We start from the raw sequence: 25,597 nt of genomic DNA, 5'->3' as shown, positions 1-25,597 counted from the left end.
TGAACAATTCAGACACCAAGCGACTGCCAGCTGAGACACTGATTGGCACATAGAGTGATGACTTCTGGCCAATCCCCTCCTAGACAGTCAAACCTGAGTTCTCTTCTTTTCATTATTGTGCTTTAGTTGTCTTTTTACTTATTGAACCTTGGGCTGGACCTAGTCGTTGGCAGGTATTTTCCCCAGAGGTGGCAGAAATTTCCTCACACAGGCATTATCTGACAGTGTTAAGGTTCCCCCCCTGCAGAGCCCATGATGGAAAGGCTATCAGACAAGCAGGCAAAACAGTTGCACTTGCCACAGCGTTTCCGTTCTAGAGGGAAAAGGAACAGTCAATCTCAAAACGCTGATCTGACTGACACTATCCAACTATTTTTGCAAAGTGTGCTCAAAAGTTCAGACAGGGAATAGTGTTGATTGACTAAAGCTGAGGAAAGGCTAAATGTCAGCTTTTCAAGGCTAAATTTGTGGCAGCTCTCTAACAGACGGGAGTGACGTTCGGAACGGAGACTGACAAAAGAATTGAAGGTGGTTAAAAAAAATGAGGACCGCATATATTTACAGGTGAATCCCTAGATTAATTTTGTTTTGAATATTTTTATTGCACATTTATAAAATCAGGATACAGTTAACGCACACACAAAAGGAACCTAAGCTTGTTTCTTAGGTAACTGACAATAAATCTATTGAATTACTTAACTCTGGATGAAATCCCAAACCAAATAAATGATTTCCAATTGTCCTTGAATCTGTTAGTATTGACAGTCTCCTCTTGCCCATGCTATATTAATTAGTTGGATGATCTGTACAATATTCCACTCTGCTTAGCCATTTACATTTGTCTAGAGCCTCAGGTGTGTCATTCTGCAGCAATTTCACTATTTCTGCAGAATGACTGTAAAAAAACAAAGTGGCCATTGCATAACCGGTGATGCTGAAATCTGAAATAGTGCAGGCTGATATTTAGTGGAGCAATATGCATAAAAAATAAGACTCTTCTTTCAACAGGAATTGTCTTTGTCACTTTGTTCATTCACAAGCCCAGCAAACAGGACATTGTTTTCAAATGGTCTCCCATGACGAAGTGTCACATGGTCAACAGGTGTGTTATTTTTCCAATACATATTGCTTTGAACCTTTTGGGTGTGCGCTGGATGTATTAGTGTGAAAAACCTTTATGTTGCCTTATGTACCCTGCCTTTTTTAAATTAAAAGTTAAAAAAAAATCCAGGTCTGCAGAACTTGGAAGCACCACTAGGGATGTGATAAAGGGCTGTTATGCTGCCTATTGGGACTATGCCATAGAGGGCATATCAATTATCTGCTAATCATGTCACCTGGCTGGTGGACTTTGTTCACAGGTTGCTAGATCACAGGTTGTGCAATCCTGATTTATTTACATCAGCAGCTGAGTGATTCTGGGATTTTAATTCCCTGGAAACAAAAAATTCATTATCAACATTTTTCATTATCTGCAGTTCTCTCTTCCATAAGGCTCAGATGACAACAGCTGTGTCTTTATTATTTTCAAGGAGTCAGCTATAAATGAAGACAATGTTTACCATCAGATAGCACTTAGAAAGTGAAATAATTGCATTTCTGAAGTTGGTGCATAAACCTAATCTGGTAATGCTACCTTTCAGCAAGCTTAATAGCTATTAAATCCTGAGTATTTTTCTTTAGGATGGGGGTCAGAGGGAGTTCAGAATCCCTGTGGTGATCACATTCCACAACGTACATATCGCATTCGTGTTTAAGGGGATTAGGAAATGAATGGGAAGAAGCACACAGGGCTTTGCCAAAGAGGAAGCAGAAGGCTATATTTGCATATTATACAGTTGGATGCAAAGCCATCAATCATCATATTATCTGTACATTGAGGATGATAAACGGCTTTCATTCTGATGAGAGAATTTAATCACATGGAGAACGGAAGAGGGCGCAAAGTACAAATGCTTCATCTTCAGAAGCAATACTTTATCATTAGGCATATACATCTAAGCATGTTTCTAAAATAGCACCAGTCATTTGCATACACACGCAGGTAACTTTGGGAAAGGTCAAAAACTAGTTCACTTGCACTGAAAGCAGCCAGATCTAATGAAAAGGAGCACAACTTCAGGACTCTTGCCAGATTTAAAGCATTTGAAAAATAGAAGCCCAAGACTATCTAACCCAATATTGTCTACTCTGGTAAGTGATTCTTAAACAGAGGTCTTTCCACCATCAGCTACTGAACTTGGCACTTTTCGCTGAGCTACGGACCATAGTCACGTGCTCTGCCAAATTTCTTCCCTAAAATAAATACAATTCTTAAAGTTGAGCATGACAAGAAATCTGCCATTTAAAAAGAATATGATCCAGAGTCTAATCACTGATGGCTTAAGTGGGCAAGTGAGATCAGCCTTGTACCATGGAGAAGGGCCACCAGCCAAAAATGACTGGTAGTTTGGCTAACATCATTTCTCCACAATGTCCAATGAAGAATTTGCTCTGTGAGTAGTCGGTAGCTGTAGCCTGGGAAAATAAATTCTCCCAGGATGCGCTGAATTGCATGAGTTCCAAGAGACATGGAAACCTCTCAATACAAACAAGATGTTTCAGCCAGAAGCAGCGTAGGAGCAGCCCAGCCCCTCCATCCCATTCTCCTGTATTCATTTCACTTAGAAGAGTCCTCCATGCACCAGTCCTTGGCAAACAACCAAGCTTGTATCTGTAGGTAGCAAAGCGGGGCTGTGGTTCTCCCACGGTCTTCACCTGTATTACAGAACCCTTCCTAATCCTGTATCAGGGAGCAAGATAGGACATGGGATCAAAGAAGGAGGAAGGAAAGGAGATAAGTTTGAGCAGGATTGTGACCAGGAAAACTTTGATGAGACAGGCAGCAAAGTGGCAGGGAGGACCAAACAGAAGTCAAGTCAAATAGGGTTTCAGGCAGGGGTCTGCAACCCGCGGCTCTGGAGCCGCACGTGGCTCTTTTACACCTTTGCCGCGGCTCTGGGGCGGATACTAGCAAGGGGAGGAGGCGCATTGTGCGCCCCGACACTCCCCACTGTGGTGGGCGCTGTACTGGCTGTGACGTCGCATGGGGGCGGTGTGTGCGTTAGTCACGCACCGTCCCGACGTCACCTTCCCGCCCGCCCACTACATTGTAAGGGGCATGTACGCTGGTCACTGCATTGAAAGGGGGCATGTACGCTGGTCACTGTTTTGAAGGGGAGTGAAGAACACACACACACACAAAAGGTAACTTGTTAATTTAATGTTTATTTCTATGAGGAGGAGTAATTCTGAGGGGTCAAACAAAGAAATAATAAAAAAGTGACAAAAAAGTTATTTTTCTAATGACGAGTTTTGCGGCTCCCAGTTTTTTTTTCTTCAGAAACGGGTCCAAGTGGCTCTTTTTGTTTTAAAGGTTGCAGACCCCTGGTTTCAGGGGTGCCAACTTGAATAAAATATTGGGGAGGGGGAGGTAAGCCCCACCCCACATAATTGATCACAAGACACGGCACACACACAATTTGAATGGCAAGGCCCATTAACTTGGGGAGGGGGATTGCCCCCTCAAATATTTTATGAGAGGTGAGGGGACCTTAGCCCCTAGGAGTTGGCTCCTATATAAGGTTGGGAAAGGAAGGCAGCACAAAGAGAAGGGAAAACAATAAAGGCACAAGAAGAGGTGTGCGCTATTGACCAGCCTGCCAGCAGACTCAACTTCTTGCTTTTATAACAGGCATGGGGAACCTTTTCTGTTCACACTATCACAATTCAAGGACACATTCCAGACAGGCTAAAGGAGGATGTGGAACAATGTCAGTGAGGGGTGTGGCCTGGAGAGGGGGACATGACCTAGGAAGATTCCCAAGGGTCAGATAGACCTGGAAGGCTGCCTTCAGCTTCTAGGTCTGAAATTCCCCATTCCTGATTTATAGGGACTACTGAGCATCTGGATTCTGAAGCAGGGATTCAGTCTGTTTTCCAAGATTTTAAGATGCCGACAGTTCTATCAGAAGCAGGGATGAGTGGTGAGCTGGTTTTGCCATCATATTTCTGCATGCTCAGAAATAATCAAGAATAAAAGAGGTGAATAAATATATACTCAATGGCATACACAAGACTTCTATCCGTGAGTCTTTTTTCCATATATCTTATTATTCTCTAGCAACCTTGCAGTCATTGCCCATTTATTAGTATACTATGCACACATGAGCCGTTCTCTTCAATAAACGTAAGGGGTTGTGATGTATTGACAATATCCTTTTCTCATTTTGCCCTCGTATACCTGCAAAGAGCAGCATTGCTCAATGAAACATATTTGCAGTCAGGAAAGGATCGGTTGCCCAGTTCTAACTTTCACAGCAGTCCCCTTTTTAACCTCTTCAATAGGCAAAAGGCCTTTTCAAATGCCTTAAGTTAGAAAATGGATGTACAATTTAAAATGTGCAAAGTGTATGCACACATAGTTGTAAGGAACTGGCTTGCGTGGTCATAGAGCTATTGGTTCATTCTAGTCCAGTGCCGCCAACCAGTGCTGCAGATAGCCTCTGGTTTTAATGGTCTTATTGGGGTGGGGCCCTCTTTCAGAGGTGATGTCTGTCACCTCACTCGCTTCAAAATGTTGCAGATTGCATTTGGGAGTGAGGATGCTCAATCTGCTGAGTGGAGCCCTGGATGTCACCCCCACCCCAAGCCCTGCCCAGATTGATGCCAATGCCAACAACTCAGATTGACAGCATCAACCTCCAAAGCCTGAGATGGAGATATTGAACAGCCTCAGAGACTGGAGATATTTAGTTGGAGATCCCAGCGCCTTGACCAAGATGAACCAATCCACAGTGGTGGCACAGAAAGGGCATGTTGGAATTTACATTGCCACTTAGTTTGAAAAAGCTAATCTTCAGTCTTGTGTGATACACAGATTAACAGAAGCAAGCATGGATGGCCTCTTACCCAGTTTTACAATTCTAGTTCAAGGTGGCACTGAACCTGCATCCTATAATGGAAAAGAAACGATAGCGTACCTTTCTGTATGCCATGACCAAGAATATGGTTTGGAAGTGTATGAAACCACTACCTTTCTGAAGCTATGTAGGTCCGAAAGCCACATATACACTGCCTTATGTTCCATGGGAGAAGAAAGGCGGGATTGTCAATGTAAGAAAATAAATAAATGAGCTGTTAAACTGAAGCAGCAGTGCATAGGCTGGGATTCTCAGGTCCCAATGCTGGAGTGAAGGGACAAGCCCCCAGTGTCGATGTAGTAGCAACAGGCAAAAATGTAAAAGTATGTGTAATCTTATTGCTATGCCTGCGAAGGATCGTCATCTGCTCTGGTACTTGCAAAGAGAAGACAGCTGATTGCCTCCATGTATGCACCAGGCATGTTCAAGATAATAAGGATGTGAATGGCTTGACCCAAAAGTAGTCCAGGATACATTGTACTGTTTATGCTGCTGCAGGTCAAGCTAAGTGATGAAACTGATAATTAGAATACACTTGTGGTCACTGAGAAACTGAGCTGGAATGGACAGCCAGAGAACTGGAAAGAATCATGGCATTCCGGCAAAACATGAGTGATGTTTATCAGTTATGGTAATGAGGAACCACATTGATTGCAGAAACAACTGTGACTGCAAACCACTGATATTATGTATACAGTATTGCTGAAATAAGATTCATGCATAAGCCAAGGTCATAGTGATACACTTTGTCTCCAGGTGGGAAGGATATGCAGTGCAAACATTCCTATAAAAGGAGTTTGTTAGTGGCATAGGATAAATCACAAAAGGGGTGATTCAGCAGGCTATTCTTATTTTTGAATGTGGCCCTCCATCCAGACACCTCTATCTGGCCCTTGGAACTCTCTCTAGACCACAGCCATCACTGTGCCTACTTCACACCTGTTTTTTGCCAGGCTGAAATGTGGCCTTGATCTCTTGACACTCCCTCTTGCTAACTTGGGCAGAGGATAGAGAGGGTTGTGTATGGCCACATGCACACTATACTTTTAAAATACAATGATAACAATTTTAAATGGTCATGGGTTCTCCCAAATAAAATAACAGCCAGAAAAAGTAGGTTTCCCCCCCCCACTTGCTCCAACAGCCAAATAATAATAATAATAATTAAGAATTGTGAGGGGCAGGGAACTTTGGCAAGCACTGTGGGGGAGTATAAACTTAATGGTGCCCATGGGCACTGTATTGGAGACCCCATAAGCTAGACCCCATTATATAGACTGGACATAGGATGTTGAAAAATGTGATCTACCACCCAGCTGTAACTCCTTCCACACTCGTGTGTGTTTATCGACTTTTTTTTTTGCTGTCAATTAACCTTGCTTGTTGACGGAGACCTATATCTTCACGAGAGAACATTTTCAAGGTTTTCTAGACCCTCAAAATGAGAATCATTTTTCATCACCTAAACTAGCAATAACATTTTGTTGTTGTTGTTAAGAATATTCAGCACAGTCCAGATAGTTAATGGCCACTAAAATCCATAGGGGGCATGAGGAGGGAAGGGAAGGGAAGGGATGGGAAGGGAAGTGCAATGTATACGTTACCCACCTTCCTCTGAACCCCTGTGAAATAGCAAGGAATATGAATTGCTAAAACTGGTGTTTTGTGGAATAAGCAAGTGCCTTGTGATAAGTCATTCATTTGGACATGCTCCAATTTAATCTTGTCTGGTCTCCTGACTTCCAGATTCAGTGCTTCAAAAGAAAACACCATAGAAAAAAATGGTAGATATTCAGAATAACTTTTCAAGAGTTGGCACACACACAAAGCTTTCATTTGAAATTGGAGCAGGAAGGACATTTCAGGTAAGAGCGTGGTGGGAAAAGACAGATAGTTGCACAAATTTCAACTCTAGTCCTTACAAGCTTGAAGAGAATTGTGTCCAGTTTATCTATCTCACTACTATAAATTATATTTGTTCTGTCTCATTAAGGCTCATATTTACCCTTCACATTGCATGTATTATTGCTGTGCCAAAGAAGCGGCAGGAAATATGGATTACAGATCAATACATGGCATATTTATGGGAGAGGATCTGGGATTTAAGCCAGCTGAATCCTGTTCATCTAAACTGGCTGAACTACAAATCTTTCTGCTCTTGTCTGTTGCATCTCAGGTTATTGGAGTTCTGTCCACTTGGCTGTGGTCAGGATTCAACATATGGGCCAGAGAAGGCAGCAACCTTTTATCTCTGTGCTACACATAGCTTGATTAAAAAACCCACCTACACCCCTCTGTGTTAGCTACGGTAAGTGTATCATATCGGGATAACAGGTTGTCACAACCACTGCATTGCAGTGAGCAGATTCAGGATGCTGTTGAGCTCATCAACCCTTCTGACTGCAGCCACCATCAGCAGATGCAGTAGGGTGGTTCCAAGACAGGAAGCCATGATGTGACACAGAAATAGACATGAAAGGGACAGCACAGCTACAGATGGTATAGGACTCCAAATGGGGAGGAGTTTAGCTTGAAGGCAGACTCCTCCTTCCACTGGTTCAAGAAGAATTTTTACCACTTTGAGACAGAGCTCCAAGGGATCTAGACCAAGCATAGGCAAACACGGCCCTCCAGATGTTTTTTTGGCCTACAACTCCCATGATCCCTAGCTAACAGGACCAGTGGTCAGGGATGATGGGAATTGTAGTCCCAAAACCTCTGATGGGCCGAGCTTGCCTATGCCTGATCTAGACCTATCTTGAAACTAGGGGAGAAGGAATTTCTGTTTCAAGACCCTGCCATCTCACAGCACCAGGTCATAGGCCTGCTCTTTTTTGCCTCATTTTTGTGTTGCATCACTGCCATTCATCCCACAGCCAGTGGGGGGAAGCAGAGGCAATACCAAGTTCCAGAGGATTTTGGACCTCACTGCCTGTTATAACTCGCTCCCCTAAGAGGAAACATGCAGGTATAGAGAGAAGCTCCTGAGCCTTTTGAACTTTTCAAGCATTCCTACTGAATGCTGGAAAAATCATTTAGGCTTTTAAAGCATTCAGTGGAAACACTCAGGTGGCAGAGGGGCACCCAGGTCCATCGCTAACAATCATTAACAATTCATTGTTAACAATTCATTGTTAACAATCATTAACAATTCACCACTAACAATTACAGCAAAAGCAGGGTATACCCTAGTCCAAAGCAAGATGGGATATGTTAAATAAAAATGAATAAAACATTCATTTAAGAAATGTCCAGAGGTGTAGTCTGCTGCAGAAAAAAGGAAGGAACCCTTAGATGCTGAACACATTTCTTACAACATAAGCTTCCATGGATGCATCTGATGGAATGTAGTCCATGAAACCGAATGCCATAATAAAGTGGTTAGTCCCACAAGATTCTGTCTTTTAAAGCATTTTAAACAGAAATCCGGAGCCAACTGCCTCATGCCATTGTGGCTGTCTTCACTTTGAGTGAGCCTTTGCCATAGGATTGCAATTTTAAAAGCAGTGTATGGCTCCCCTGCCATCAAAGCTATGCACATATCTAGAATAAGGGTGTGCAGCTGAAAATTACCTGGACATTCCTTTTAAATCTTTTTGCATGGGACAGACAGGCTTTCTGTTCATGGGGATGTAAAAGGCTCTGTGCTTTCCAGAGCAAATAAATCTTCACTCTCTCATCAAGCAAACCGCTTTAGTATTGATTTGGCAGTAATGTTCAGTAGGCTTTAGAATGAGGGTCATTCCGTCCTGAGAAGACAGCTTATTTCCTTGAAACCATGAGCACTTGTTGTTTTCCCCTTTCCTCCCTTGACCTGTCTTTTTTCTGGAGCGTCATCCTTTTTTCTTTTGGTCCCTGCTGAGAATCCCCTTCCTTACCTGGAAAAGCTTTCAGCAGTCTTAATAGCTATACAGAGTTTAATGATCTGCAAGTCATTCTGCGGTGGAAATTTAATTACCACCTTGCGAATCTTTGCCAATTTCTCTCGATAATTCTTTGTGAAACTGTTCCTTGTATGTTTCCCACTGTGGTTTATAGCACCATTTGACCTGCCTATTTCTAAAAGCCATGTGGCCTAATTTAAAGACTTAACTCGGTGCTCTTTCTGTCTCTTCCCTTCTCCTAATCGGAAAATAATCCTTTTTCCCTGCCACAAATAAGGTCCTCTTCAAACTGCTACTATTTTGCAGAAGGGATTCAATCACGTGCCAGTAAATGCTATTGTGCAACAAGCCCACTTAAAAAAAAACACCCAGACTTTTTGTGGTAAGGCAAGTGATGGAGAAATGTACTTGGAAGTGTTATGTACTGAAGTTCTCACCTTGGGCCAGCAGGGGGATATTGTAGATAGTTCAGGTCTACATATGCAAATAAGGGATCGAAAGTGACGTTCAGTGATTGGATAGTTACAGAAAGTTGTTACAGTTACGATGTACTGGAGCTCTATATAAGCAGGCTGACTGAACCCTTCAGTTCAGTTCTGTTCCAGCTTACAAATAAACAAGAGCTGTTTGAAGAATCCCATCCTCGTCACCAGTGTTAAGTTGTGGGTGAACATATCAGATGACACAGCGATTTTTCTGCCTTCCATCAAAAGACTTCAAGGATGTTAACAACTATCCATTAAATATTCAACCATCTGTTTTTAGGACGATGAGCAAGTCTGTTGTTTGCTTTGTTTACTGGGGAATCTTGAGGACATGATCGGGTTCCACAGCTTGGTTTGGCTTGGTTATCCAATTTATTATACATATGCAGGATTCATAAAGGTGTACACATACAAGAGGCAGACCAAACCTGCCTGCCTGGGTAGGGGAAACCAACTCTTAAACCATGAAGATTTGTGTTGGACAGGAACAAAGTGTTTGCATTTTTCTCTCCCATTTTTTTTCCTTTTCCTTTCCTTTTGAAAACACTAGAGGGAATTAAGCTTGTCGGCTCCAGAAAACCTATTTTGGGGGCCTGGGGAATGTACAAAATGCAACTGAGATTTGCATGACTCCCAAGGCTTGTTATATGTATTGACCAGGAAATGTGCACAAGTTCATCTTCATGGACACATTACATGCACGTTTTCAGTGAAACCTGGTGATTATGTTCAATGGCTGGTTGTTATGTATATTAACCACTCAACTTACATTTCTCTCTCTCTCTCTCTCTCTCTCTCTCTCTCTCTCTCTCTCTCTCTCTGTGTGTGTGTGTGTGTGTTAGGAGTAATGTAAGCTAAGTGGTTCATGAGTATCGTAAAATAGGACTTCATTATTCCCAAGACAGTAATCATCACCTTGGTAATAATGAGATAAATAAATTAGGTTATCTTTAATTCCTTAAGGGTGCATGGATATAAACATGGTTGTTGTTTCCATTCTTATTTAGTAAAACCATACATATTAAGCATTAATGTGGGTGAAGACATTCCCTTGACACAAGTTCATTGCATTGTTTTTGCCAGTATTATCTGGATCATGCTGTGATTAATATGTTTGGCAAGACATGTGTGTCACCCCTATCACTTGTTGCTTGCATCAGAAAAAAATAATAATACAGTGTGTTTTGCCATAATTGTGTTTTTATACGCTAAAGGAAAATATACCTTGACCAGTAAACATTTCAAAGTGGGTGAATGAAGATGTTCAACAAAATCCTTTGGTGCCACCAAGTGGACTTAAGGCAACAGTGCATTTCCTTAGATTTCATAAAGATGTTCATTCATTATATAGCACCATCTTTCCTAAGAAGTAAATTGCACTGAATTGGCTGGAGCTTTTGCCCAAGAAAGTGTGCATACGATCACTGCCTTTATATCTTTATTGAGTGTGGAGAGAGTGTTCGCTATATATGTTAGGTAGATAGATAGATAGATAGATAGATAGATGGATAGATAGATGATAGATAGATAGATAGATAGATAGATAGATAGATGATAGATAGATAGACAGATGATAGATTAGATAGATAGATAGATAGATAGATAGATAGATAGATAGATAGATATCCTGCATTCATAGGTTTACAAAGTAATCCGTGTGCCACTCTGATAACCAGGCAGCACTTTCCAGCAGGTCTGAAGAAGGATTGGTAACAAAGGGTTAGACAGCCTCAAGCAATGTTACATACCTTCCTGCAATCCCCTGACGTTTTCTCTTTCAGCAGAAGAATGCTGGCTGCAGTTCACAAAGGGATGGGGGACCTGTGGCCCTCCAGATATTGTTGGATTCCAACTTTTGTCAGCCACAGCTGGCATGGAGGGCCACAGGTATAACATCCTTGTCTTAGTATATTATACTAAGCCTGTGTTATACAAAGCCTGCATTACACACCTAGTCAATCATGTAGCCCTGCCAGAAAGGGCCTTTACAGCAGGATATAGGAATCAGGCCTTTAATGTTGCAGCACCTATTCTTTCGACTCCCTCTCATTGCATATTAGACCAACGTTGTCTCTGTTGTCCTTCCTCTTTCAGTCAGCTTTTCAAGTGGACTGCATCTGTACTGGAACTGTTTTAAATGATTTTTTATACAATCATAGAATAGTTGGAAGGGATTTCAAGGATCATCTAGTCCTCCCCCCAGCAATGCAGGCTTCTTTTTCCCAACATGGAAACCCATGTTCATGAGATTTAGAGTCCTGTTCTCTACCAAATGAGCTATGTATATATGGAACTGATTTTAATTGTTTTTACACTTTTCTCGTTTTATGGCTGGGACTGTTTTTATTTGCTTTACCAGTGTATATTCTATTCGTGTAACCTGCCCTGAAACCTTAAAGTAAAGGGCCAGAAGGAAATCTAATAAACAAAATAGGCCTAATATCCAATGTCATCCCCAAAGACAAGAAAAATGTATTCCTTTACGCAACAGCAGCTGCCAGAATGTTGATTGCAAAAAACTGGAAGGGGGAGAAAATCCCATCACTGTTAGAATGGCAAAACAAACTCTGTGAGTTTGTAGAAATGGCAGAATTGACAGCAATTATTAGAGGCCACTCAAATCAGAGAATAATTAGATAGTGGGATGGAGTGAAGGAATACATGAAAAACATGGTTCCGGAATTGAAATATTAATAGAGAATGTGCAGGGATAAGCAAGAAAATAATAACAGAATCAAATGAATAATTATTAAATTATAACAACACAACAAGATGGAATAAGTAAAATATTGAGATCACACATGGATGAAGGGGAGTGGGGGGTATATGGGAACCCATAATATCATTTATGATATAATTTGTTAATTGTGTTGTATTTACATATAGCAAAGGGAAGCCTAGAGCAATTAGATATATTTTAATTTAGGTAATCTATGTAATAGGCTTATGTTAGAAATGAATATGGATTTTGAATTTGAGGTTTGTAATTTTTTTTTTGGTTTTGAAATAAAAATTAAAAAATAAAATAAAATAAACAAAAACATAAAATAATAGTAGGTGTCAGGATTTGTTGCCCTTACATGCAGGAAGAAGGAAAAAGCAAACCTCCCCCACCCCAGAGTCATTTGTCATGGATGCTTTAGTTGAGATTCCTGCATTGCAGGGAGTTGGCCCAGATCCATTCCAACTTGACAGGTCTGGTACCTCTGGCTTGACAGCTGGTGAGGCCAACATCGTATGTCCCCCATGCACTTCCACAGTCTCCAACACCCAACTGAGGCTGGTCCATTAGGGCAATGGGACTCTGCCCCACCAAGCTCAGTCTGGCCTCAGCCAGCACCCACCTCCCAGCCTTCTTACTAATAGCCAGTCCAGTAGATGGAACTGTTTGCCCACTTTCTCCTCCTTGGGTCCAGCTTCCGAAACCTTCTTCCCGCAGTCTTCTCCCTTGGACCACCTATCGTCATCCCACCACCACTCCCTGGGCTCTGAGCCTTCTTCCCTTGGGATGTTCCCCAGCTAGTTCCTCCTTCCATTCCTCTGTGCCCAGCCAGTCCCTGACAGTGCAGCAGCACCTGAACTTTGGAATTTCCCTGCCTATTTAGATCAAGCAGGTGAGCAGTCACAAAGCCAGAGCTGAACCACCCTTTTCCTTGTGGTGTGTCAGGAGGGCAATGACAGACCGGGCACTAGCCAATCAAATGTTTCAGTTCCCTGTGTAAAGAAATCCTTGTCTTCCTGCCCCTCTGTTTCCCCCGAGTGAGGCAAGCTTACAAATCCACAGATTAAATTTTGAACTGTTTGGAAGGGAGATAGGAGATCCCCCATGATGACCACAGGTAATCAATCATCTTCCTCTCAGCTCAGTGGGGTGTCAAGTCTTTACCTGTCAAACATGCTGTTTCTCTCCTTCTCTGGAGACAGCCTGGCCTAAGTGGGTGAAGCAGTCTTTAAAAACAGAGCAGCTGCATGCAGCTTCTGTCCCTGCCCAGTGAGTGCTTCCTACAGTAACATCAGCAGGGTCTACAAAACATCACACACACCATTCCTTTTTAATTAGTTATCCTGCAATGCTTCCCAAATATGGCCATGTTATTGACATCTGCTTCTTAGGGGGGGGCACTTCTGCACTGCAGCACACACAAAAAACACACACACCCCCTTCCTGGAAATTTTGTGTTAGAAATAAAGTTTCTCAATTTTAGCAGGAAACCAAGAGACATGCACCTGTTATAAACAATGTGGTATACTGCCCCAAACTTTTGCAAGTGCACATGCTATCAGGAAAAAAAGAAAATGTATAATCCTTCCAATACAATCAGGGGCACAAATCATGGTGAATGCTCAGTAAAAATGTCTGGAGGGGCCCTGACCAATGAACGTGCTTTTGGGCATAGAGTAGGCAACACAGGGTTCTAGATTCATTATTTGGCTGAGTTCACACAGCAGTTTGTTTCGTTTTCCCTGTTAATTTCCTCATGACATAAAAGCTACTTCTGGAATACAGAGGAATATAATGCATTCCCACAATGTCCTTGTGAGGTAAGCTAGGCTGACAGGCAGCCCAAGGTCACCCAGCAAGCTTCCTGGCTGAGTGGGATTTGAACCCTGGTCTCCCAAGTCCTAGTCTGGTTGTCTAACCCCACTGGCTGTCATCATAAAAGCATGGTGACTGGGAATGGCAGAGCCCTGCAATGTCTGTAGGTCTTCTCCAATGGAGGTGATCTAAGAAAACACTCCCTGAATACACAGTGTGTATACAGTGTGGTGTGGTGGTTAAGAGTAGTGGACTCGTAATCTGGTGAACCGGGTTCGACTCCCCGCTCCTCCACATGCAGCTGCTGGGTGACCTTGGGCCAGTCACACTTCCTTGAAGTCTCTCAGCCCCACTCACCTCACAGAGTGTTTGTTGTGGGGGAGGAAGGGAAAGGAGATTGTTAGCCGCTTTGAGACTCCTGAAGGGGAGTGAAAGGCGGGATATCAAATCCAAACTCTTCTACATGTATATTGCAAGCACTTTAGAAGTGTATTCTCAGCATGAAACAGCATCCACTTTAGATTGGCAAATAGTGTGGGAGAGGAACAACATCAGGATTATCTCTTATGTACAGCACCCCAAAAAGGTTGCATCTAGCAGTAAATGCACATTGTCACGCAGTGTGTAAATACATTACCAGCATGATTATTAGAAAGCAGATTTATTCCGTATTTGGAAGAGGTGCCAACTAGTTCTGGGCGGCTGTGAGGAGAATGGAAACAGTTCAATAAATAGGAATGACTTTGCTTAGAAATATAGATATTATTATTCGTTGGCATGTTTAGAATTGGCTGAAAGGCAAGTGCAGGAGTTTATTAGTTACATCTGCGTTTGAGGAGCAAAAATAGATGTTGCCATTAGATTTCTGACTTACCGAGCTGAGACATAGCGAGCATAAAACTATTAAATGTGATTGAACTCCAAGAAGCTCAGATAAGAACATCTAGGAAAGGATCACAACTCAGACTAATGATCTGGCACAGTGCAGGAAATGTGTGGGTCACCATGTGCATAATCACTGGGGGAAAGGTGGAAGTGCAAACAAACCCTCAATCACTTGAATTAGAGCCCTAATTTGTAGTGTAAATTATACACTGGGCCACTAGATGGCACTGCTTCCTCATTCAGAACAATAATTTTAGTGAAAACCTTTGAATGCAAAGAGAGAGATTTAAAGAGGGTGATGGCACCAAGTCATACATTATCCACTGCTCTTTTTAAAAGTTTGAATAATACCAAAAAAAAAAAAAAAATATCAAGCAATAACTACTAGCATGGTGATGCTGCAGTCCAGTGAATCCGGAGCCTACATGACGGCTCCTCTGCCTACAATGTCAGCACAACACTGTGCTCAGGATCAATTGGTGTTAAGTTGTGGGTTGACATAGCAGCCGACACAGCGATTTCTCCAAGTAGCTCTTTATTTTGTAAGCTGGAATAGAACTGACTGCAAACAGCTCAGCCGGCCTGCTTTTATAGGCAGCCGGCTGTCAACATTGTAGCAACAACAGCCCAGAGTTCCCGCCTAAAATAACTGACGTGGACCTGAGTGAAAACTATCTACAGACCTGAGTGAAAACTATATACAGTATCCCCCTGCTGGCCCAGGGTGAAACTTCACTACATAACAATTGGTCTGTGATATCCTAGAATAAAGTGCATTTGTCTGGCACCTAGTGCTTTTCAGGCTGTGGACTGTGCTATTATGTCTGTTTGCCTGCCTGTATCGTAATCAAATTTTGCTTTATGGTTCTTAAAATCAAGGGGCGAGTTTTTTTGTCTGTCTTTGGACACAGTGGGGCCCCATTTTGAATCAAGGTGGCAACTGAACCTTTCAAACAGAACCTTTGCAGAGAACAGGGCAAGGGGAATTTGGCTTTGCTCTTCTGCATCTCAGTCTCTCTGCAGCTCTCAATACCGCTGACCATTTTGCCCTCCTGGACCCACTCTGTGGAATGAGAATTGAGCCCTAGCAGAAATGACCGGCAGAATCCGAGACCTGGGAGAGGAAGCAGTGGAAGAGGATTGGAAGAAATTTAAGGACTATTTACAAAAACATTGCAAATTGTTTGACTGCTAAGATGGATGTGAGACTGAAAATAACACGGCACCATCAAGTTAGTTGAAAAGAATATGAGAATGAGTGAACTTTAAGAGAAAGATAAGCTTTGAATAAATAACATGCCCAAATCAGGGACTTAAGATTTAGACAAAGGCATTCAAAGTTAGGGACATAATATTGGAAATTTATAGAATAAGAATTGAAACAAGGTGATAAATTGCTGGTTAAAGTTGTATAAATCTGGAACGCAGGAGCGAGAGATGTGAGGAAGTCTAAAAAGTGAAGAAAATATGGTTACTAAAAGATGTTAATTTTATATTTTCTTGTTTTGTTTTCTGTTTGTTCTGTTATACTTTCTATTGTATTAGTAAAATCTTTATTTTTATTTTTTTTAAAAGAGAATTGAGCCCATTGTGTTACAGTGGCTCCAGCCCCACCTAATGGACAAAGTCCGGAGAGCAGCCCTGAGAGAGAGCTTTTGGTCCCCTGGCAGTTGAATTATAAGGTGGTATGGGGCACTGCAGTGGCATAGCATGGGTTTCTAGTGACCGGGGCCACACAGAAGGGGAGGGAGGGAAACAAACAGAGTACACATGCTCATTCAACTCCCTAACAGCGTCAGGAGATGGCAGCTGCAGAGATAAGAAAACAAGAGTCATTCAGTTGTCTGGAGAGGTCACTTCCTGGTTCGCATGGAGAAGCTGTTTTCAATGGACCCCAGTGATGGAAACATGCAGCTGTACTGAAGCACCAGGTGCTGAAATTTTTCTCCCCCTAACAAAGCAAACACCCCTGTGTCCCCTCCCATGCTACACCACTGGGGCACTGTTTCATCCCCAGTGCTATGTAATATCTATATGAAGCTGCTAGGAGCAGTCATCAGGTGTTTGGGGGCAAGTTGTCAACAATATGCTGGTGATGCTCTATTTCTCCATGCATGCTGTGCCACAGTGCTTGCAAGTGAGACAACAGATTTGCCTTGCAACAGGATGAATAAGGGAGAAATAAGCTCAGCTTGAGTCCTGGGAAGATGGAGGCATTGTGGGTGAGTGGTTCTTGTGTTCAGAAAATTAGTCAATTGCCTGCCTTGGGCAGGGTTGCACTCTACTGAAGGAGCAAGCACCTAATCTAGGAGTGCTGGGAAATGTAGTTCTGTGAGGGGTCTCCTAACAACTCAGCACCGTAAATAAACTACATTTTACAGGGTTCTTTGGGGGAAGACATGACTCTTAAAGTAAGGGCACTTTAAATGTAAGGTGCAGATGCAGCCTTAGGAAAGTAGCAGTCAGGGGTTTGAGCTATATCATGGTGAGAATCATTTAACCATTTCCGCTGCTGAAAACTGCCCCCAAGCGTGTTTATAGCAAAAAGAAAAAAAGAAAAAAGCACCCTCACAGTTTAGGAGATTTTTTTAAAATCTCATATTTATTTCATAACATTTTGACAAGATTTTTGGCAAAACAAAATATTGCAGGAGTGGAAAGTTTATAGCCCTTCTCCCCACACACCGTTGTCCAGATGTGCAGCAAAAGTTCCCAGACCTTGGTTAAAATGTTGTTACTGCAACAACTGTACTTTGGCCTTCGGCTACCAAGCGGAAACACGCACCCCCCCCCCAGCTTTTAATAACTGATGTGTTGGAAGCAGTTTCTGCTAATACTGCCAGCGCTGGTTTATTATTGGTGCTGTGTACTGCTGTATTATTGAGCTGCTTTGCTTGTTCTTGGGCTTTTCTTGTGGGTTTAGATTCAGATTGTATTGTAGTTAACCTACAGAATTTGGCGGTTACTAACTTGGACAGGTTTAAAGGGGGACTGGACAAATTTGTAGTGAATAAAGCTATAAATTCCTCCTAACTGCTATGGCTGTGCTCCCCCCTCAGTGTCAGAGGGCGGGTGGCTCTGAAAACCAGTTTCAAGGAATCACAAATGGAAAAATTCCTTTTGGACTTCCCATAGGCTGAACTATATAGGCCATTTTTCTTACTGTATCATATTTTCATTATTAAAATTTTCATTAACCACCTTGGATGGACAGCTTTAACTGAAAGGCTGAGAACAAACAGATTAAAGAACATAAATTTTAATTAATATGCCAATATATAAGAGAGATAAAACAACATACCCAGCAATATTTAAAAAGCGTAATTGCAGCTTGAACGGTACCAACTAAAGAAGAGGGCTTGATTTGCTGATGGAAATGTGAAAAGCAAATTGCAGAGATGAATGTTGTGTGTGGTTCATTTCTACTTAGAAATCCTTCAACGCTTCCATTGAGATGCCCAGCAGATGGCATAAGAGATCCAGCGGTGATGAGTTGTCAAGTTTTCCTCTTTCTGGAAATAGTCATTTAGAGTAGCTGGGATTATAGGCTTGGTTTTTCTGCAGTTTTGGCAGGGTAATTCTGTAGCTTTGGAATATCTGTGTGGCAGCTAGCAGTGTAGGGCTAGGACTGGAAAGACACACAGGTGGGTGACTTTGGGGCAGCCACTATTTCTCTCTACTGCCTGTGTGTCCCCAGTACCTTTCATGATACCCGCAAAATGTCTCAGTAAAATACCTCCTCAAAATTCAGTTTGCAAGAGATTGCTTGCTGCCCATGTCTCGGCTTGGCTTGGCCAAGCAGTGGCTTGGTCCTCTCCTGCAGCAAATATGCCCTCATTTCAGTGGATGCCAGGATCGGGCACCTACCCTATCCTCCCTTCTGTTCTGAACAGAAAGGTGGTGGGAAAAGTTTCCCTCTGTCAGTTGCTAATTGTGGTTTCTCCCACTGATGGAGAGAGGGCTGTTCCGGGGTCATGCCCACACCATTTTGTGGCCCGGTCTCTCTTTCTGCTCTTCTAAATGTGGAGGCCATTTTGTGTTACGCCAAACTCTGTGGCAGCCATTTTGTGACAGGCAGCCACTATACTTTCCAAATAAAAAATCCCAATATGTTCTCAATATGGTTGGCAGTTCCTGAAGTAGCATAACTTAATAGTGCTTTTATAAAGATAATAGGAGAGAAAGAATCATGTACACCAATCCCTGTGAGGAAGGTTAGAGTAAAAATGTAATGAAAGAAAACAAGATAATCAGCCAGGCTCCAAGGTACACAATGGCATGTGTAATTGGATTTTTGACTTTCCTTCCTCTTAATGGCACATCCCATGCTACAAAGCAAACTGCTTTTGAAAGTATGTTTTGCCAGTTGGCATGCAGAGTTCCTGCTCAAAAAACATGTGGCTGTCTTGGACCTCAAAGACACCCTTTTTGAGGCATTGCACTGCTATTTCTGTAGCTGTGCTGCATTGTGAATTTTGCTCTTGTGCACTTGTCTTAGACTCAGGCTGTCAAACGCATTGTGTACTAAGACTGGGTTGGCTGCTATATAGCAAAGTTAAAGTACAGAGGTGTCAAACTAACTGAAGAATGATTTATGAACAAGGGTGCTCTGAAACCCAAACTTGACAGCGGGTGTCTGCAGAATTATTGAAAAGTCCTTCCCAAATGAAAGTGAGGCAGGAAGTAAAAGGCATTTAATTAAAAATGCCTAGCAAAGCATGTCAACCAAACACACAGGCAGGTACCTAAAAGCAGAAAGCATCTGACTGCATGATCAGAACGTAATACTTTGCAAATAGACTCCTGCATGTGATCTCACACTGGGGACAAAAGAAACCATTTGGCAAAAATTATTAGCACTATCCAAGCATTAAAGGGCTTGTGCAATGAGCTGGGACTGGTTCGCTGGCCCTCTTTGGCTGTGTCCCGCTCACTAGGATTGGGAGGGCTATTCTATCCATTTCCACTTTCAGGTGACCCGACCTAAGGACTCATCCACACTTTTACTTGTCCTGTGCCTAGAAAGCATGGGTCCAAGCAGTTTTCTGCTTGTCCCTTAGTTTCTAGGCATGAGTCCAAATCGATTTCCCTTTGACCCATCACTTTCAACCAGAAAAACTACTTTAGTGCTAAATTGGAGCATATGTCAATCTAGAGAAAACCCGATTGATGTTTGCTCTGATTCAGCAGTGAACAGCAGGTTTTCACCAGGGGCAAGCAGCAAGGCAAGTGGAAAGTGTGGATGAGCCCCCGTTCACCTTTCTGGAGGGAAAAGTAACATCATAGCAAAATTATTATTATTATCATTATTATCATCATTACTTTCTGAACCAATAAGTCAGGCACATCCAACTTTGAGTAGGGTGTGATCTACAATCCAGTATCAAAAACTGGCAGTGATCTACCACCCTCTGAAGTCATTTAAGATACAGATTATGATAGATGATAGATATAGATAGATGATAGCTGGATGATAGATAGATAGATAGATAGATAGATAGATAGATAGATGATAGATAGATAGATAGATGATAGATAGATAGATAGATAGATAGATAGATAGATAGATGATAGATAGATAGATAGATAGATAGATAGATAGATAGATATAAATGGATGGATGGATCTTTACTTCACAGATACAGCAGTTATGTTTGGATAGCATCATGTCAGTTCCAAATACAGTGGTACCACAGGTTACAGACACTTCAGGTTACAGACTCTGCTAACCCAGAAATTGTACCTCAGGTTAAGAACTTTGCTTCAGGATGGGAACAGAAATTGTGCGGCGGCAACAGCGGGAGGCCCCATTAGCTAAAGTGGTGCTTCAGGTTAAGAAGAAGAAGAAGAGTTTGGATTTGATATCCCGCCTTTCACTCCCCTTCAGGAGTCTCAAAGCGGCTAACAATCTCCTTTCCCTTCCTCCCCCACAACAAACACTCTGTGAGGTGAGTGGGGCTGAGAGACTTCAGAGAAGTGTGACTGGCCCAAGGTCACCCAGCAGCTGCATGTGGAGGAGCGGAGACACGAACCCGGTTCACCAGATTACGTGACTACCGCTCTTAACCACTACACCATAATTTCAGGTTAAGAACGGACTTCCGGAATGAATTAAGTTCTTATCCCAAGGTACCACTGTAGTTGTTAGATGGACAAGTAACTAAACAAGTGAGAATTTTTATATTCTGTTACACAGATCTAAGGAGCCAGTCAAAGTGTGCCGGGCTTCTCCGTCTTTCCCCTACTGTTGCTTTAAACCGCAGCTGACTTTGTGTCTGCATCCGCACTTCCTTCCTCCCTCTCTTTCCCCTACTGTTGCATTAAAACCTTTTCCTTGCTCAAACTCATGGAGCACTAAGGGGGCTGTTCCCCATGTGTTTTGTTCTTTGCCTTCCTCACTGTTTGGGGAAGGGCTCCTTTCTTATTGCTTTTGTTGTATTTGAACTAGCCGCTGGAGCTCTAACTCCCAAGAAGGCAAGCCGGCTTCAGAGGGAGGAGGAGGAGGAGCTTGCAATCAACCAATATCAGTCCCAGGATCTCCAAGTCGATCACGATCAGTGTCTTGGACATGCCTGAAATAAGTGAACCAAAACACAGCTATCCTTCACAGAATGACTAACAGACCCAACACTTCTTAGGCTGCAATCTTCAGGAAAAAATCAGTAGCATTGGGCAAGATGTCAACTATGGTTGTTTGTCATCTTTTACTGACCTTTTCATTGACAATCTGTTCATAATATTCCAGGGTACATCAGGACTCCTTTTAAATTAAAACCTGAAGGCTACAGGTGGAATAAATAAACTGCAGTTTTTAACCAGTAACAACTTATTTTCAAATTGCTAAAATGCAGCTGATACCCAGAGAAAACTTGAATAAAGTTTTGCATAATAAGTTGGCAGGATAATTGAGATATTTATTTTAAATTGCTGCATCTTAAAAAAGGATTATAATAAACTCTGGCTTTTAAAGCTCTGAGAAATTAGTATGCAAATACTTTTTTCTTTTTGCTTATGAGGAATGAAAGAGTCTTGACGTTTAATCAGATGCTTTACATCTCACACTTTACGCATCCTAAAAGCTTTTGAAAGGTTCTCGCAACTTTACATATTAAGTTGTGTTTTTGTTTTCACTTAGCATATCAGTTCTTAAAATGTAGTCACTAAGGTATGCTGATTACAGATTAGACACACAAACACACACACACACATAGCATATGCATATCTAAATATACATTCTGAGCTAATTTTTCTTTCTTTCCAAAATATGGACCATCAGTGCCAATTGTGGGGAAACCAGATAAAGATTAAATATGTATTGCACATTAAAGATATATTGCATAATTCACTGAAGAGGAATTAAAGATTTATTAACAGCCAAATCCTATGCTTATCGGTTCAGAAATATGTGGCATTAAAGTTCAATGTTTGCATAGAATTGTACTCAAAAACTCTTTCTGAACTTAAATAGTAACCTTGGAAGCTTCACAATGTCCAGTTTATGCACACAAGCCTGCAATTCTCATATGTCACTGCGACACTCATGTTTAAACAAGATCTTTTTATGTTGGGCACCTTCCATATTTAGCACCTCAAGGGTTCCTGTGATCAAGTACGACAAAGCGCGTTCTCTAATTAAATGAGAGTGTGTGTTGTGGTGTGGGCCGCTGGGCCAGCCCTATGTTGCCAGGTAGGTTAATGGTTGTTGCCTGGTGCATTGATTGGATAACCGGGTTGCTGGGACACATTGTATGTTGCAAATTTGGTGGGTGGGACCATAGTCTTTAAATATTGGGGCACTCTGGTTTTCCTTTCTCTTTGCAGAGTGCATCGGATCACCCGCCTGCCCTGTTTTCCGGTTGACCTTGCTTTGCCTGTCATGGGGTCGTTTGCCTTGGTGCAGGGGCCTAGTAGGAATTTTGCCATTTGGCTGATTGGCTGTTGCCATTTGGTTTTTGCCTACTACTTAGCAATTCGTCACAACTTGTAAGGTTGCGGTTAGGCATTGGTTATAAAAAGCTGGTGGTGGAGGGGTCAGGATAGGCTGTGCCTGTCTCTCCTATTGTGCTGAAGGGAATTCCGTTAAAGGAATCCTGGTGCTTGCCACAATTTCATCCAATCTCTGTCATGGGACCAGGGCCGGCAAGCCTTGGGGAACTGGTTGGGTGAGCGGCGTGGGACTGACGCTCAGCTCAAATGATCCCCAACATTGACTTTCCCTTCTACTGGCTTCCGATCGGAGCTCAGAATGTCAGTTCTGTCCCAGGCGGGGGGACAGATAGTCATAACCAATGTCTAAACAACCACTCACTGATTTTGTATTTTAATAAAATTGTGGCCAAAATAGTGCCCAAAAACCAAAACTAAAATTACGTGTGATGTGTGAAATTATTTGAGGGGTGGCCTGGGGACCTACACATGCAAAGATAAACTTTTATTGTATCGAAAGGAGAATTTGCAGGTTTATTTTACTAACTATGCGAAACTGACATTGCTTGGCCAGACTTTGGTAAGCAACACACTTAACAACAGCTCTTTAAGGAGTTAAAGCTATCAGTTCTGAAAACATGCACAGAAACACACAGCAAAGCTGAGATGCAGTAAAATTGTTCAGGGTAAATGGAGGGGGAAGAATTCTGGCTGAGACTAGGGGAAGGGGAAGCTGTCTGCTCAATTAAAGTAATGATTCGAAAACAGTAGCCTTAAGGGCCTAGCATACCACAAAGAAACTATAGATGTCTGTGAAAGTGAGAGTATGGAACTGACCTTGAGAGGAAAATAGTCCAGGGGAGGAGGGGGAGAAGAAGATGGAAGAGGAGATGGTGAAATTTAACTCACTTGAAGCAGCCAACAGTGAGAGCTATCTAAAATACAGCAGAAGTTTAGCTTTCCTAATAAGACAAAGGGTTAAAATTAGAGAAATAAGCTAGAGGAATGGTGGTTCTGTAAAGAGCCTTGAAATGGCTTGCAAGCAAACTGTGGAGGCAAACACTGGCACCCCCGCCCCCTCTCCAAAGGCCTCTGCAGCTGCTCTTGTTTGCAACCCGATTGTCGAAGGCAGAATCCACTAGAGCCAGACAAACACTTTGCAGGAAACAAACTTTTGACAAACAAGTGGATAACCAGAGTATTTGGGGCACTTAGTTCACGCTGAAGCCTACTGAGGCCTTTAAAATTGCCTGAGATTTTCTCATCATTCATGTCAAACTGAATTGCTCACTTCTCTAATTAGAAGCCAACTGCAGAATTGGTCATTAATTCTAAGTGTCAAAATCAAGCTCTTGGAAATGGTACGTTTTGATTGGCCTTCACGCTTTGGTTGCCGAGCGGAGGGGGCTTCAGGCTTTACGTATGCATGTGTGCATAATACCCTCTCTAGGAAATATCCGTTGATGAAAGAAGCATGCAGATGTTCCTCTCCATACTTTTGTCCTAGGTGTATACTAGGATCCTTGAATTAATTTTTGAGATGCTTGGGAGCTATGACAAAATGCGTCTGCTGTAGTCCTTTCATACAGCACCCAAGACTGTCCTTCCTAACCAAATTGTGATCCTCTTCACTGGAATCTCTTTTCTATCTCCTTCACTGTTTCTTTCTCCCGTCTTCTCTGCAGCTGTAATCCCTTTTCTTCCAGCAGTTATCATTGCTGTGAATATTCCATTTTTGAAATGTTTCACTTGCAGACAGACCCCAAGAAGAGTTTACTGGCAATAAGAGTGTAAATGCTTGGGGAGAGACTGTAGTCACTTTCAGCCGTGAATTAATGTGCAACCTTTCCAAATATTTCCCCCCCTGAAAATAATTAACTAGATATACATACTTGCATCTGTGTACATCTATTCAGAGCTGAGTCCCATTGAGTTCAGTATAGGGAAGTGGGTATAGGATTGCAGTTTTAGTATTCTAAAGCTATAGCTGTTAGTGTGAAAGATCCATCCTCCATCTATGGAAGATTGAGACTCTCAAAAGCTTGAATTCTTCTATCCCTGCTGCTGCTGCTGTTCCAGGGCTCTGATATTTTGAAATAATTTACAGCCATTGACATGTTTTGTCTTTAAACAATCACATTATCACTCTGAAGTGGACTATAGGGACTTTGATCATAACAGGCAAATGGTAAAACATGAAAGCATTGAGATTGGCTGATGCCTAATATAATGCTGCAAGAGTGGCCTTTGGGGGGGGGTGGACTAATTTGTCATTTTTCCAATCTTAAATTCAGCTCTCCACATCAGGTTTTTTTTCTTTGTGTGTGTGTGTGTGTGTGTGTGTGTGTGTGTGTTTTGAGCCCTACCGAAAATTCATTAATATTTCAGTTCAATTTTATCCTAATGTATGCATTCTTGTATGCAATTTTACCAGATATACATATTTTTGCAAAGCAATTTCACGTCCTATTATGCATTTATGCATTTCTATATGTTATTTTCACTAATGTATGCATTTATGTGTACACCTTACCCTAGGATATGCATTTTTGTACACAATACTCGGCTGGAAAACTGCATTGAAAAATCCGGAGAAGTGCAAATTTCAAAGGATGGCAGTGTTTCCATTTCTATGTTGTTTTTGAAAGTACAGATTAGACAGGCTACATTTTAAATGCAAACTGGATCAAATTCCCCCAGCACCTGCCATCCTTAGCTGTAGGTGCTACCCTCATTTTCTACTAACGCTTCTTTCAGTGCAGGGTTATACAAAATCACACCAGACAAGCAGGGAGAGGGCTTCCAATTTTTTTGTGGTGTATTTTTCCCTCCTGCTTGAATTTAAGTATTTGAGACAGTTTAGATAGGTATCTTTTAGCAGTAGAATCTCGTTTACGTTGCTGCTGATCACATGGACCT

General features: G+C 42.1%; 1 protein-coding gene and 1 long non-coding RNA gene across 10 annotated transcripts in view; one reads left to right on the top strand and one right to left on the bottom strand.

Annotated features, from left to right (window-relative positions):
* Window positions 1-13,340, bottom strand: part of LOC310848739 — a 39,549-nt gene extending 26,209 nt beyond the window's left edge. The window contains exon 1 of one of the 2 annotated variants that reach the window (XR_014566567.1): window positions 13,217-13,340. This is a non-coding gene — a long non-coding RNA (uncharacterized lncRNA). The remainder of the gene's footprint in view (window positions 1-13,216) is intronic. The other variant, XR_014566568.1, reaches the window with a different exon arrangement.
* RALYL (RALY RNA binding protein like) overlaps window positions 1-25,597 on the top strand; it is a 271,005-nt gene that overhangs the window by 166,883 nt on the left and 78,525 nt on the right. The window lies entirely within an intron of this gene.

The sequence above is a fragment of the Podarcis gaigeae genome, assembly GCF_964106915.1.
Source record: "Podarcis gaigeae genome assembly, chromosome: 7".
NCBI lineage: Eukaryota > Metazoa > Chordata > Lepidosauria > Squamata > Lacertidae > Podarcis > Podarcis gaigeae.
The sequence above is the reverse complement of the archived record's forward strand: the minus strand, read 5'-3'. Positions and strand labels throughout refer to the sequence as shown.